The sequence below is a fragment of the Leucopleurus acutus genome (genome assembly GCF_964270905.1).
Source record: "Leucopleurus acutus genome assembly, chromosome: X".
Lineage (NCBI taxonomy): Eukaryota > Metazoa > Chordata > Mammalia > Artiodactyla > Delphinidae > Leucopleurus > Leucopleurus acutus.
The window spans coordinates 46,484,013-46,496,846 of record NC_139148.1 but is presented as its reverse complement, the minus strand read 5'-3'; the positions used below and the strand labels follow the sequence as shown (position 1 = coordinate 46,496,846).

The window sequence follows — 12,834 nt, the reverse complement described above, 5'->3', positions numbered from 1 at the left end:
GGTAGCAGAAGGGTGTCCAGCAGCAAGAGAGGACAAGCCCAATATGCAAGCACTTTTCAAGCCTCTGTTGTGTCATGTTTTCCATTGTCCCATTGCCAAAGCAAGTTACATGGCCAAGCCTTGATTCCAAAAGTGGAGAAATAGATTCTATCTCTTGGGAGTGGGAACTGCAAAGTTTTCCTATGCACACAAGGACATGTGAGCAAATTGAGAGCCATTACTGCAACAGTCTGCCACAGAGGGTGCTGGCATCACAGTACCCCTGTGGTTCCCCAGGAAATAAAGGGTGTGCTGTCCCCACCCAGCCTTATTTGACCTTTCTGGTATTTGCTTGGGATTGGAGGAATGGGGTGGCAGGGCAGTCCTGAAAAGTGTTCTCTTAGTGAGTCAATCAGCAAATGTTTCTTTTTTCTTTCTTCAGGCCTATTTTCTGATTTTATTATCTCCTATACTTTCTGGCTTTTTAGCATAATAGGAAATTTGGAAAATAGAGGAAAGTATAAAGAAGAAATCACCCATGATTCTGCCACCCGGAAGCAACCACTGTTAAGGTTTTTTTGTTTTTTTTTTGTTTTTTTTTTTTTTGCGGTACGCGGGCCTCTCACTGTTGTGGCCTCTCCCATTGTGGAGCACAGGCTCCGGATACGCAGGCTCAGTGGCCATGGCTCATGGGACCAGCCACTCCGCGGCATGTGGGATCTTCCCAGACTGGGGCACAAACCTGTGTCCCCTGCATCGGCAGGCAGACTCTCAACCACTGCGCCACCAGGGAAGCCCCATTGTTAACGTTTTGATATATTTCCTTCTAGTCTTTTTTCCTATGCATTTTTCTTTTTATGGTTGAAATCACAGTCATATATCCTACTTAAAAGTTTTTTTTGCCTTTTAATCAAAATAATGTGTATATCTGGTAGCAAACCATATAGTACAGAGAGGTTTAGGATAAAATGCAATGGTCTTCTGCCTCTGCTTTTGCTACTTCCAATCCCTTGCCTGAGAGGCAACCTTGTCATTTTCATTTTTCTTGTAGTTGCCTCCAAAATTCAAGATAATAGGGTTTATACCACCATTTCTTGATTTATTAACCTTTTTTTGATTTTTTTAAATTGGAGTATAGTTGCTTTACAATATTGTGTTTATACTGTACAGCAAAGTGAATCAGCTATACATATATACACATATCCCCTCATTTTGGATTTCCTTCCCATTTAGGTCACCACAGAGCATTGAGTAGAGTTCCCTGTGCTATACAGTAGGTTTTCATTAGTTATCTATTTTATACATAGAATCAATAGTGTATATATATCAATCCCAATCTCCCAGTTCATCCCACCCCCCGCCTTTTCCCCCTTGATTTATTAACTTAACCACTGTTTGTCCTCCCATCGGCTTTTGTCAGTCTCTCTTGATTACCCACTTTCTAAGATACGGACATTAGTGCTGCTATTCTTTCTTTCTTCCTCCAACCTTCTATAAGCTGTACTTTTTTGTTTATATTGTCAAGGTTGTTACCATTGACTTGTAATTAATACTCTATGTTGACTAGAGGTTGACTGTAAAAGTTCAAAACCAGTAAATATATCTGGCCTTTTAAATTAATATTATATCATAAGCATATCCCTGTGCCGTTATTTATAAATAATATTTTAATGGCTACAAAATATTCTATCCCATGGATATACCTAATTTACCTAACCTCTTTAATGTAGGGCATTTAGCTGATTGCCAAGTGTTTACAATTAGTGGTAACATTTGGAGTGAACATTTTTGTATGTAAGTGTTTGTATCTCTATTTATATGCTTAGGATAGATTCCCATGAAACTCTCAAAGGGCCAAGGTATATAAGGATATCCAGTGAAAAGTCTCCCTCCCACCCCTGTTCCACAGCCTTCCAATTCCCCACCTGGAGTCAACCACTATTACCAATTTTATGTGTATCCTTTTAGACGTAGTTTATTCATATACAAGTAAATGCATGTATATATTTTCTTTCCCCTTCTTAACTCAATTGGAGACATACATTACATATGTCATGTGCTTTACTTTTCTCACTTAACAATTACATGTTGGAGATTGTTTACACTCCCACAAACAATGCATGAGAGTGCTTATTTCCCTACACTCTTGCCACTACAATTTGTAAATGTGAATGTTTTAAAAGTTCTTGGTATGTATTGCCAAATTGTTTTCCAGAAAGGTTTTACTAGTTTACGCTACCACCAGCCATATGCGAGAGTACTTGTTTATGAATCCTCACAGGCATTGGGCATATAGTTAACAATAGTCTTTGCCTATGAGTAATAGGAACCTCTCAGGCATCCTTAGTGAGTGCTTATCCCCTCAGGGTCGCAAGATGGCTGCTTTAAGTTCTACTTTTAAAAAAAATCTCTTTGGCTGAAATTGTGTCACATGGCCAAGATTATCTGCTAGAAAGGCCAAGAAGTGTAGTTTTTAGTTAGGTACATTGTTGTTCCACAAAATTATGTTTTTATTAGTAAGCAAGAAAGGGAGAATGATACTGGGTTGAAAACACGCAGTCTGTATCATGGTATTTTTTTTTTTTACATCTTGATTGGAGTATAATTGCTTTACAATGGTGTGTTAGTTTCTGCTTTATAACAAAGTGAATCAGTTATACATATACATATGTTCCCATATCTTTTCCCTCATTCGTCTCCCTCCCTCCCACCCTCCCTATCCCACCCATCTAGGTGGTCACAAAGCACCAAGCTGATCTCCCTGTGCTATGCGACTGCTTCCCACTAGCTAGCTATTATACGTTTGGCAGTGTATATATGTCCATGCCACTATCTCACTTTGTCACAGCTTACCCTTCCCCCTCCCCATATCCTCAAGTCCATTCTCTAGTAGGTCTGTGTCTTTATTCCCACCTTACCCCTAGGTTCTTCATGACTTTTTTTTCTTAAATTCCATATATATGTGTTAGCATACGGTATTTGTCTTTCTCTTTCTGACTTACTTCACTCTGTATGACAGACTCAAGGTCCATCCACCTCATTACAAATAGCTCAATTTCGTTTCTTTTTATGGCTGAGTAATATTCCATTGTATATATGTGCCACATCTTCTTTATCCATTCATCAGATGATGGACACTTAGGTTGTTTCCATCTCCTGGCTATTGTAAATAGAGCTGCAATGAACATTTTGGTACATGACTCTTTTAGAATTATGGTTTTCTCAGGGTATATGACCAGTAGTGGGATTGCTGGGTCATATGGTAGTTCTATTTGTAGTTTTTTAAGGAACATCCATACTGCTCTCCATAGTGGCAGTACCAATTCACACCCCCACCAGCAGTGCAAGAGTGTTCCCTTTTCCCCACACCCTCTCCAGCATTTATTGTTTCTAGATTTTTTAATCATGGCCATTCTGACTGGTGTGAGATGGTATCTCATTGTAGTTTTGATTTGCATTTCTCTAATGATTAATGCTGTTGAGCATTCTTTCATGTGTTTCCTGGCAGTCTGTATATCTTCTTTGGAAAAATGTCTATTTAGATCTTCTACCCATTTTTGGATTGGGTTGTTTGTTTTTTTTTGTTATTGAGTTGCATGAGCTGCTTGTAAATTTTGGAAATTAATCCTTTGTCAGTTGCTTCATTTGCAAATATTTTCTCCCATTCTGAGGGTTGTCTTTCGGTCTTGTTTATGGTTCCCTTTGCTGGGCAAAAGCTTTGAAGTTTTATTAGGTCCCATTTGTTTATTTTTGTTTTAATTTCCATTTCTGTAAGGGGTGGGTTAAAAAGGATCTTGCTGTGATTTATGTCATAGAGTGTTCTGCCTATGTTTTCCTCTAAGAGTTTGATAGTTTCTGGCCTTACATCTAGGTCTTTAATCCATTTTGACCTTATTTTTGTGTATAGTGTTAGGGAGTGATCTAATCTCATACTTTTACATGTACCTGTCCAGTTTTCCCAGCACCACTTATTGAAGAGGCTGGCCTTTCTCCACTGTACATTCCTACCTCATTTATCAAAGATAAGGTGACCATAAGTGCGTGGGTTTATCTCTGGGCTTTCTATCCTGTTCCATTGATCTATCTTTCTGTTTCTGTGCCAATACCATACTGTCTTGATTACTGTAGCTTAGTAGTCTAGTCTGAAGTCAGGGAGCCTGATTCCTCCAGCTCTGTTTTTCATTCTCAAGATTGCTTTGGCTATTCGGGGTCTTTTTTGTTTCCATACAAATTGTGAAATTTTTTATTCTAGTTCTGTGAAAAATGCCAGTGGTAGTTTGATAGGGATTGCATTGAATCTGTAGATTGCTTTGAGTAGTAGAGTCATTTTCACAGTGTTGATTCTTCCAATCCAAGAACATGGTATATCTCTCCATCTATTTGTATCATCTTTGATTTCTGTCATCAGTGTCGTATACTTTTCTGCATACAGGTCTTTTGTCTCCTTACATAGGTTTATTCCTAGATATTTTATTCTTTTTGTTGCAGTGGTAAATGGGAGTGTTTTCTTGATTTCACTTTCAGATTTTTCATCATTAGTGTATAGGAATGCCAGAGATTTCTGTGCATTAATTTTGTATCCTGCTACTTTACCAAATTCATTGATTAGCTCTAGTAGTTTTCTGGTAGCATCTTTAGGATTCTCTATGTATAGTATAATGGCATCTGCAAACAGTGACAGCTTTACTTCTTCTTTTCTGATTTGGATTCCTTTATTTCCTTTTCTTCTCTGATTGCTGTGGCTAAAACTTCCAAAAGTATGTTGAATAAGACTGGAGAGAGTGGGCAACCTTGTCTTGTTCCTGATCTTAGTGGAAATGCATTCAGTTTTTCACCATTGAGGACGATGTTGGCTCTGGGTTTGTCTTATATGGCCTTTATTATGTTGAGGTTACTTCCCTCTATGCCTACTCTCTGGAGGGTTTTTATCATAAATGGGTGTTGAATTTTGTCGAAAGCTTTCTCTGCATCTAGTGAGATGACCATATGGTTTTTCTCCTTCAGTTTGTTAATATGGTTTATCACATTGATAGATTTGCATATATTGAATAATCCTTGCATTCCTGGAATAAACCCCACTTGATCATGGTGTATGATCCTCTTAATGTGCTGTTGGATTCTGTTTGCTAGTATTTTGTTGAGGATTTTTGCATCTATGTTCATCAGTGATATTGGCCTGTAGTTTTCTTTTTTTGTGACATCTTTGCCTAGTTTTGGTTTTAGGGTGATGGTGGCCTCGTAGAATGAGTTGGGGAGTGTTCCTCCCTCTGCTATATTTTGGAAGAGTTTGAGAAGGATAGGTGTTAGCTCTTCTCTAAATGTTTGATAGAATTCGCCTGTGAAGCCATCTGGTCCTGGGCTTTTGTTTGTTGGAAGAATTTTAATCACAGTTTCAATTTCAGTGATTGTGATTGGTCTGTTCTTATTTTCTGTTTCTTCCTGATTCAGTTTTGCAGGTTGTGCATTTGTAAGAATTTGTCCGTTTCTTCCAGGTTGTCCATTTTATTGGCATAGAGTTGCTTGTAGTAATCTCTCATGATCTTTTGTATTTCTGCAGTGTCAGTTGTTATTTCTCTTTTGTCATTTGTAATTCTTTGATTTGAGTCTTCTCCCTTTTATTCTTGATGAGTCTGACTAATGGTTTATCAATTTTGTTTATCTTTTCAAAGAACCAGCTTTTAGTTTTGTTGATCATTTTCTATCGTTTCCTTCATTTCTTTTTCATTTATTTCTGATCTCATCTTTATGATTTCTTTCCTTCTGCTAACTTCGGGGTTTTTTTGTTCTTCCTTCTCTAATTGCTTTAGATGCAAGGTTAGGTTGTTTATTCGAGCTGTTTCCTGTTTCTTAAGGTAGGATTGTATTGCTATAAACTTCCCTCTTAGAACTGCTTTTGCTGCATCCCATAGGTTTCGAGTTGTCGTGTCTCCCTTGTCATTTGTTTCTAGGTATTTTTTGATTTCCTCTTCGATTTCTTCAGTGATCACTTCGTTATTAAGTAGTGTATTGTTTAGCCTCCATGTGTTTGTATTTTTTACAGATCTTTTCCTGTAATTGATATCTAGTCTCATAGCCTTTTGGATGGAAGTGATACTTGGTACAATTTCAGTTTTCTTAAATTTTCCATGGCTTGATTTGTGACCCAAGATATGATCTGTCCTGGAGAATGTTCCATGAGCACTTGAGAAAAATGTGTGTTCTGTTGTTTGTGGATGGAGTATCCTATAAATATCAATTAAGTCCATCTTGTTTAATGTATCATTTACAGCTTGTGTTTCCTTATTTATTTTCATTTTGGATGATCTGTCCATTGGTGAAAGTGGGGTGTTAAAGTCCCCTACTAAGAATGTGTTACTGTCAATTTCCCCTTTTTTGGCTGTTAGTATTTGCCTTATGTATTGAGGTGCTCCTATGTTGGGTGCACAAATATTTACAATTGTTATATCTTCTTCTTGGATCGATCCCTTGATCATTATGTAGTGTCCTTCTTTGTCTCTTGTAATAGTCTTTATTTTAAAGCCTATTTTGTGTGATATGAGAATTGCTACTCCAGCTTTCTTTTGGTTTCCATTTGCATGGAATATTTTTTTCCATCCCCTCAGTTTCAGTCTGTATGTGTCCCTAGGTCTGAAGTGGGTCTCTTGTAGGCAGCATATATATGGATCGTGTTTTTGGATCCATTCAGCCAGTCTGTGCCTTTTCGTGGGAGCATTTAGTCCATTTACATTTAAGGTAATTATCAATATGTAGGTTTCTATTCCCATTTTCTGCATTGTTTTGGGTGTGTTATTTTAGGTCTTTTCCTTCTCTTGTGTTTCTTGCCTAGAGAAGTTCCTTTAGTATTTGTTGTAAAGCTGGTTTGGTGGTGCGGAACTCTCTCAGCTTTTGCTTGTCTGTAAAGGTTTTAATTTCTCCATCAAATCTGAATGAGATCCTAGCTGGGTAGAGTAATCTTGGTTGTAGGTTTTTCTCCTTCATCACTTTAAATATGTCCTGCCAGTCCCTTCTGGCTTGCTGTTTCTGCTGAAAGATCAGCTGTTAACCTTATGGGGTTTGCCTTATGTGTTATTTGTTGTTTTTCCCTTGCTGCTTTTAATATGTTTTCTTTGTATTTAATTTTTGACAGTTTGATTAATATGTGTCTTGGCGTGTTTCTCCTTGGATTTATCCTGTATGGGACTCTCTGTGCTTCCTGGACTTGATTGATTATTTCCTTTCCCATATTAGGGAAGTTTTCAACTCTAATTTCTTCAAAGATTTTCTCAGACCCTTTCTTTTTCTCTTCTTCTTCTGGAACCCTTATAATTCGAATGTTAGTGTGTTTAATGTTGTCCCAGAGGTATCTGAGACTGTCCTCAGTTCTTTTCATTCTTTTTCCTTTATTCTGCTCTGCAGTAGTTATTTCCAGTATTTTATCTTCCAGGCCACTTATCCATTCTTCTGCCTCAGTTATTCTGCTATTGATCCCTTCTAGAGTGTTTTTAATTTCATTTATTGTGTTGTTAATCATTGCTTGCATCATCTTTAGTTCTTCTAGGTCTTTGTTAAATGTTTCTTGCATTTTCTCTATTCTATTTCCAAGATTTTGGATCATCTTTACTGTCATTATTCTGAATTCTTTTTCAGGTAGACTGCCTATTTCCTCTTCATTTGTTAGGTGTGGTAGGGATTTTGTTGTTGTTGTTGTTGTTTTGCAGTATGCGGGCCTCTCACTGTTGTGACCTCTCCTGTTGCGGAGCGCAGGCTCTGGATGCACAGGCTCAGTGGCCATGTCTTACGGGCCCAGCCGCTCCGTGGCATGTGGGATCCTCCCAGACCAGGGCATGAACCCGTGTCCCCTGCATTGGCAGGCGGACTCTCAACCACTGCGCCACCAGGGAAGCCCGGTCTTATGGGTTTTTATCTTGCTCCTTCATCTGCTGTGTGTTTTTCTGTCTTCTCATTTTGCTTATCTTACTGTGTTTGAGGTCTCCTTTTTGCAGGCTGCAGGTTCGTAGTTCCCGTTGTGTTTGGTGTCTGTCCCCAGTGGCTAAAGTTGATTCAGTGGGTTGTGTATGCTTCCTGGTGGAGGGGACTAGTGCCTGTGTTCTGGTGCATGAGGCTGGATCTTGTCTTTCTGGTGGGCAGGTCCACGTCTGATGGTGTATTTTGGGGTGTCTGTGGACTTACTATGATTTTAGGCAGCCTCTCTGCTAATGGGTGGGGTTGTGTTCCTGTCTTGCTAGTTGTTTGGCATAGGGTGTCCAGCACTGTAGCTTGCTGGTCGTGGAGTGAAGCTGGGTGCTGGTGTTGAGATGGAGATCTCTGGGAGATTTTCGCCATTTGATATTATGTGGAGCTGGGAGGTCTCTTGTGGACAGTGTCCTGAAGTTGGCTCTCCCACCTCAGAGGCACTGCACTGACTCCTGGCTGCAGCACCAAGAGCCTTTCATCCACACGGCTCAGAATAAAAGGGAAAAATAAAGTGGAAAGAAAGAAAGAAAGAGGATAAAGGAAAAGAAAATAAAGTAGCGTAAAATAAAATAAAGTTATTAAAATAAAAGAATATTTATTAAGAAAAGAAATTTTTAAGTAAAAAACAACAACAAAAAAATGGACGGATGGAATGCTAGGACAAATGGTGAAAGCAAAGCTATACAGAGAAAATCTCACACAGGAGCATACACATACACACTCACAAAAACAGGAAAAGGGGAAAAAGTAATAAATCTTGCTCTCAAAGTCCACCTCCTCAATTTGGGATGATTCGTTGTCTATTCAGGTGTTCCACAGTTGCAGGGTACATCAAGTTGATTGTGGAGATTTAATCCGCTGCTCCTGAGGGTGCTGGGAGAGATTTCCCTTTCTCTTCTTTGATCGCACAGCTCCCAGGGTTCAGCTTTGGATTTGGCCCTGCCTCTGTGTGTAGGTCGCCGGAGGCCGTCTGTTCTTCGCTTAGACAGGACGGGGTTAAAGGAGCCGCTGATTCGGAGGCTCTGGCTGACTGAGGCCGCGGGGACGGAGGGGTACCGAGTGCTGGGCGAGTCTGCGGCGGCAGAGTCTGGCGGTATGTTGCACCAGCCTGAGGCGCGCCGTGTGTTCTCCCGGGGAGGTTGTCCCTGGATCCCGGGACCCTGGCAGTGGCGGGCCGCACAGGCTCCCCTGAAGGGAGGTGTGGAGAGTGACCTGCGCTCACCCACAGGCTTCTTGATGGTGGCAGCAGCAGCCTTAGCGTCTCATGCCCGTGCCTGGTGTCCGCGCTGTTAGCCGCGGCTTACGCTGTATCTGGAGCTCCTTTAAGCAGCGCTCTTAATCCCCTTTCCTCGTGCACCAGGAAACAAAGAGGGAGGAAAACGTCTCTTTCCTCTTCTGCAGGTCCAGACTTTTTCCCGGACTCCCTCCTGGCTAGCCGTGGTGCACTAACCCGTTGCAGGCTGTGTTCATGCCACCAACCCCTGTCCTCTCCCCACGCTCCGACTGCAGCCCGAGCCTCGGTTCCCAGCCCCACCTGCCCCGGCGGGTGAGGAGACAAGCCTCTCGGGCTGGTGAGTGCTGGTTGGCACCGAACCCCTGTGCGGAAATCTCTCTGCATTTCCTTCTACAGCCCTGTTGCTGTGCTCTCCTCCTCGGCTTCACAGCTCCCCCCCTCCGCCACCCGCAGTCTCTGCCCATGCAGGGGCTTCTAGTGTGTGGAAACCTTTTCTCCTTCACAGCTCCCTCCTACTGGTGCAGGTCCCGTCCCTATCCTGTAGTCTCTTGTTTATTCTTTTTTGTTTTGCCCTACCCAGGTACGTGGGGACTTTCTTGCCTTTTGGGAGGTCTGAGGTCTTCCGCCAGCGTTCAGTAGGTGTTCTGTAGGAGTTGTTTCACGTGTAGATGTATTTCTGATGTATCTGTGGGGAGGAAGGTGATCTCCACGTCTTACTCTTCTGCCATCTTCCTTCCTCCTATCATTGTATTTTTTGATGTTTGGTAATTAACAAGCAAACAACAGAATCTCACTGATTTAATTTGCATTTCTTTGATTAGACATTTCCTATATGTTTGTATTAGCTTTAGAATTTTTTGTTTTGTAAATTTTATGTCTGACTTTTGCCCATTTATTCATGTAGGTCTTCAATATTTTCATATGCCCTTTCTATATATAGTAAGAAATAGTCAAATATATATATAATTTATTTATGATATTTTTTCCTCATTCTACATAAAAAATATGAATATTTCTGTATCAAAAGCTGATCTTATCCATTGTTTCCCCATTCATAGAGCAAATAATTAACACTGCTGTATTTTTAACATAAATGTATGCATATATCCATGTATATTTCTCTAAAAAGAAAGCTAATAACTTTTATCACATTTTAAAAGTAGGTTCTTTTTTTTAACATCTTTATTGGAGTATAATTACTTTACAATGGTGTGTTAGTTTCTGCTTTATAACAAAGTGAATCAGTTATACATATACATATGTTCCCATGTCTCTTCCCTCTTGTGTCTCCCTCCCTCACACCCTCCCTATCCCACCCCTCTAGGTGGTCACAAAGCACCGAGCTGATCTCCCTGTGTTATGCGGCTGCTTCCCACTAGTTATCTATTTTATGTTTGGTAGTGTATATATGTCCATGCCACTCTCTCACTTTGTCACAGCTTACCCTTCCCCCTCCCAATATCCTCAAGTCCATTCTCTAGTAGGTCTGTGTCTTTATTCCCGTCTTACCCCTAGGTTCTTCATGACATTTTTTTCCTTAGATTCCATATATATGTGTTAGCATACAGTATTTGTCTTTCTCTTTCTGACTTACTTCACTCTGTATGACAGACTCTAGGTCCATCCACCTCACTACAAATACCTCAATTTTGTTTCTTGTTATGGCTAAGGAATATTCCATTGTATATATGTGCCACATCTTCTCTATCCATTCATCCGATGATGGACACTTAGGTTGCTTCCATCTCCTGGCTATTTTAAATAGAGCTGCAATGAACATTTTGGTACATGACTCTTTTTGAATTATGGTTTTCTCAGGGTATATGCCCAGTAGTGGGATTGCTTGGTCGTATTGGTAGTTCTACTTTTTGTTTCTTAAGGAACTTTCATACTGTTCTCCATAGTGGCTGTATCAACTTGCATTCCCACCAGCAGTGCAAGAGTGTTCCCTTTTCTCCACACCCTCTCCAGCATTTATTTCTAGATTTTTTGATGACGGCCATTCTGACTGGTGTGAGATGATATCTCATTGTAGGTTTGATTTGCATTTCTCTAATGATTAATGATGTTGAGCATTCTTTCATGTGTTTGTTGGCAATCTGTATATCTTCTTTGGAGAAATGTCTATTTAGGTCTCCTGCCCATTTTTGGATTGGGTTGCTTGTTTTTTTGTTATTGAGCTGCATGAGGTGCTTGTAAATTTTGGAAATTAATCCTTTGTCAGTTGCTTCATTTGCAAATATTTTTCCCATTCTGAGGGTTGTCTTTTGGTCTTGTTTATGGTTTCCTTATTTGTGCAAAAGCTTTTAAGTTTCATTAGGTCCCATTGTTTATTTTTGTTTTTATTTCCATTTCTCTAGGAGGTGGGTCAAAAGGGATCTTGCTGTGATTTATGTCATAGAGTGTTCTGCCTATGTTTTCCTCTAAGAGTTTGATAGTTTCTGGCCTTACATTTAGGTCTTTAATCCATTTTGAGCTTATTTTTGTGTATGGTGTGAGGGAGTGTTCTAATCTCATACTTTTACATGTACCTGTCCAGTTTTCCCAGCACCAGTTATTGAAGAGGCTGTCTTTTCTCCACTGTATATTCTTGCCTCCTTTATCAAAGATAAGGTGACCATCTGTGCGTGGGTTTATCTCTGGCTTTCTATCCTGTTCCATTGATCTGTATTTCTGTTTTTGTGCCAGTACCATAGTGTCTTGATTACTGTAGCTTTGTAGTATAGTTTGAAGTCAAGGAGTGTGATTCCTCCAGCTCCAGTTTTTTCCCTCAAGACTGCTTTGGCTCTTCAGGGTCTTTAGTGTCTCCATACAAATTTTAAGATTTTTTGTTCTAGTGCCATAAAAAATGTCATGGGTAATTTGATAGGGATTGCATTGAATCTGTAGATTCCTTTGGATAGTATAGTTATTTTCACAGTATTGATTCTTGCAATCCAAGAACATGGTATATCTCTCCATCTGTTGGTATCATCTTTAATTTCTTTCATCAGTGGCTTATAGTTTTCTGCATACAGGTATTTTGTCTCCCTATATAGGTTTATTCCTAGGTATTTTATTCGTTTTCTTGCAATGGTAAATGGGAGTGTTTCCTTAATTTCTCTTTCAGATTTTTCATCATTAGTGTATAGGAATACAGGAGATTTCTGTGCATTTATTTTGTATCCGGCAACTTTACCAAATTCATTGATTAGCTCTTGTAGTGTTCTGGTGGCATCTTCAGGATTCTCTAAGTATAGTATCATGTCATCTGCAAACAGTGACCCTTTTACTTCTTCTTTTCCAATTTGTATTCCTTTTATTTCTTTTTCCTCTCTGATTGCCATGGCTAGGACTTCCAAAACTATGTTGAATAATAGTGGCGAGAGTGGACATCCTTGTCTTGTTCCTGATCTTAGAGGAAATGTTTTCATTTTTCACCATTTAGAATGATGTTTGCTATGGTTTTGTTATATATGGCCTTTATTGCATTGAGGTAGTTTCCCTCTATGCCCATGTTGTGGAGACTTTTTATCATAAATGGGTGTTGAATTTTGTCAAAAGCTTTTTCTGCATCTATGGAGATGATCATATGGTTTTCATTGTTCAATTTGTTAATATGGTGTATCACATTGATTGATTTGCATATATTGAAGAATCCTTGTATCACTGGGATAAATCCCACTTGA

At 39.7% G+C, this 12,834-nt stretch overlaps 1 protein-coding gene across 1 annotated transcript in view; it reads left to right on the top strand.

Moving 5' to 3' along the window:
• Positions 1-12,834, top strand: part of PHF8 (PHD finger protein 8) — a 94,932-nt gene that overhangs the window by 62,041 nt on the left and 20,057 nt on the right. The gene's annotated exons all lie outside the window — the stretch shown is intronic.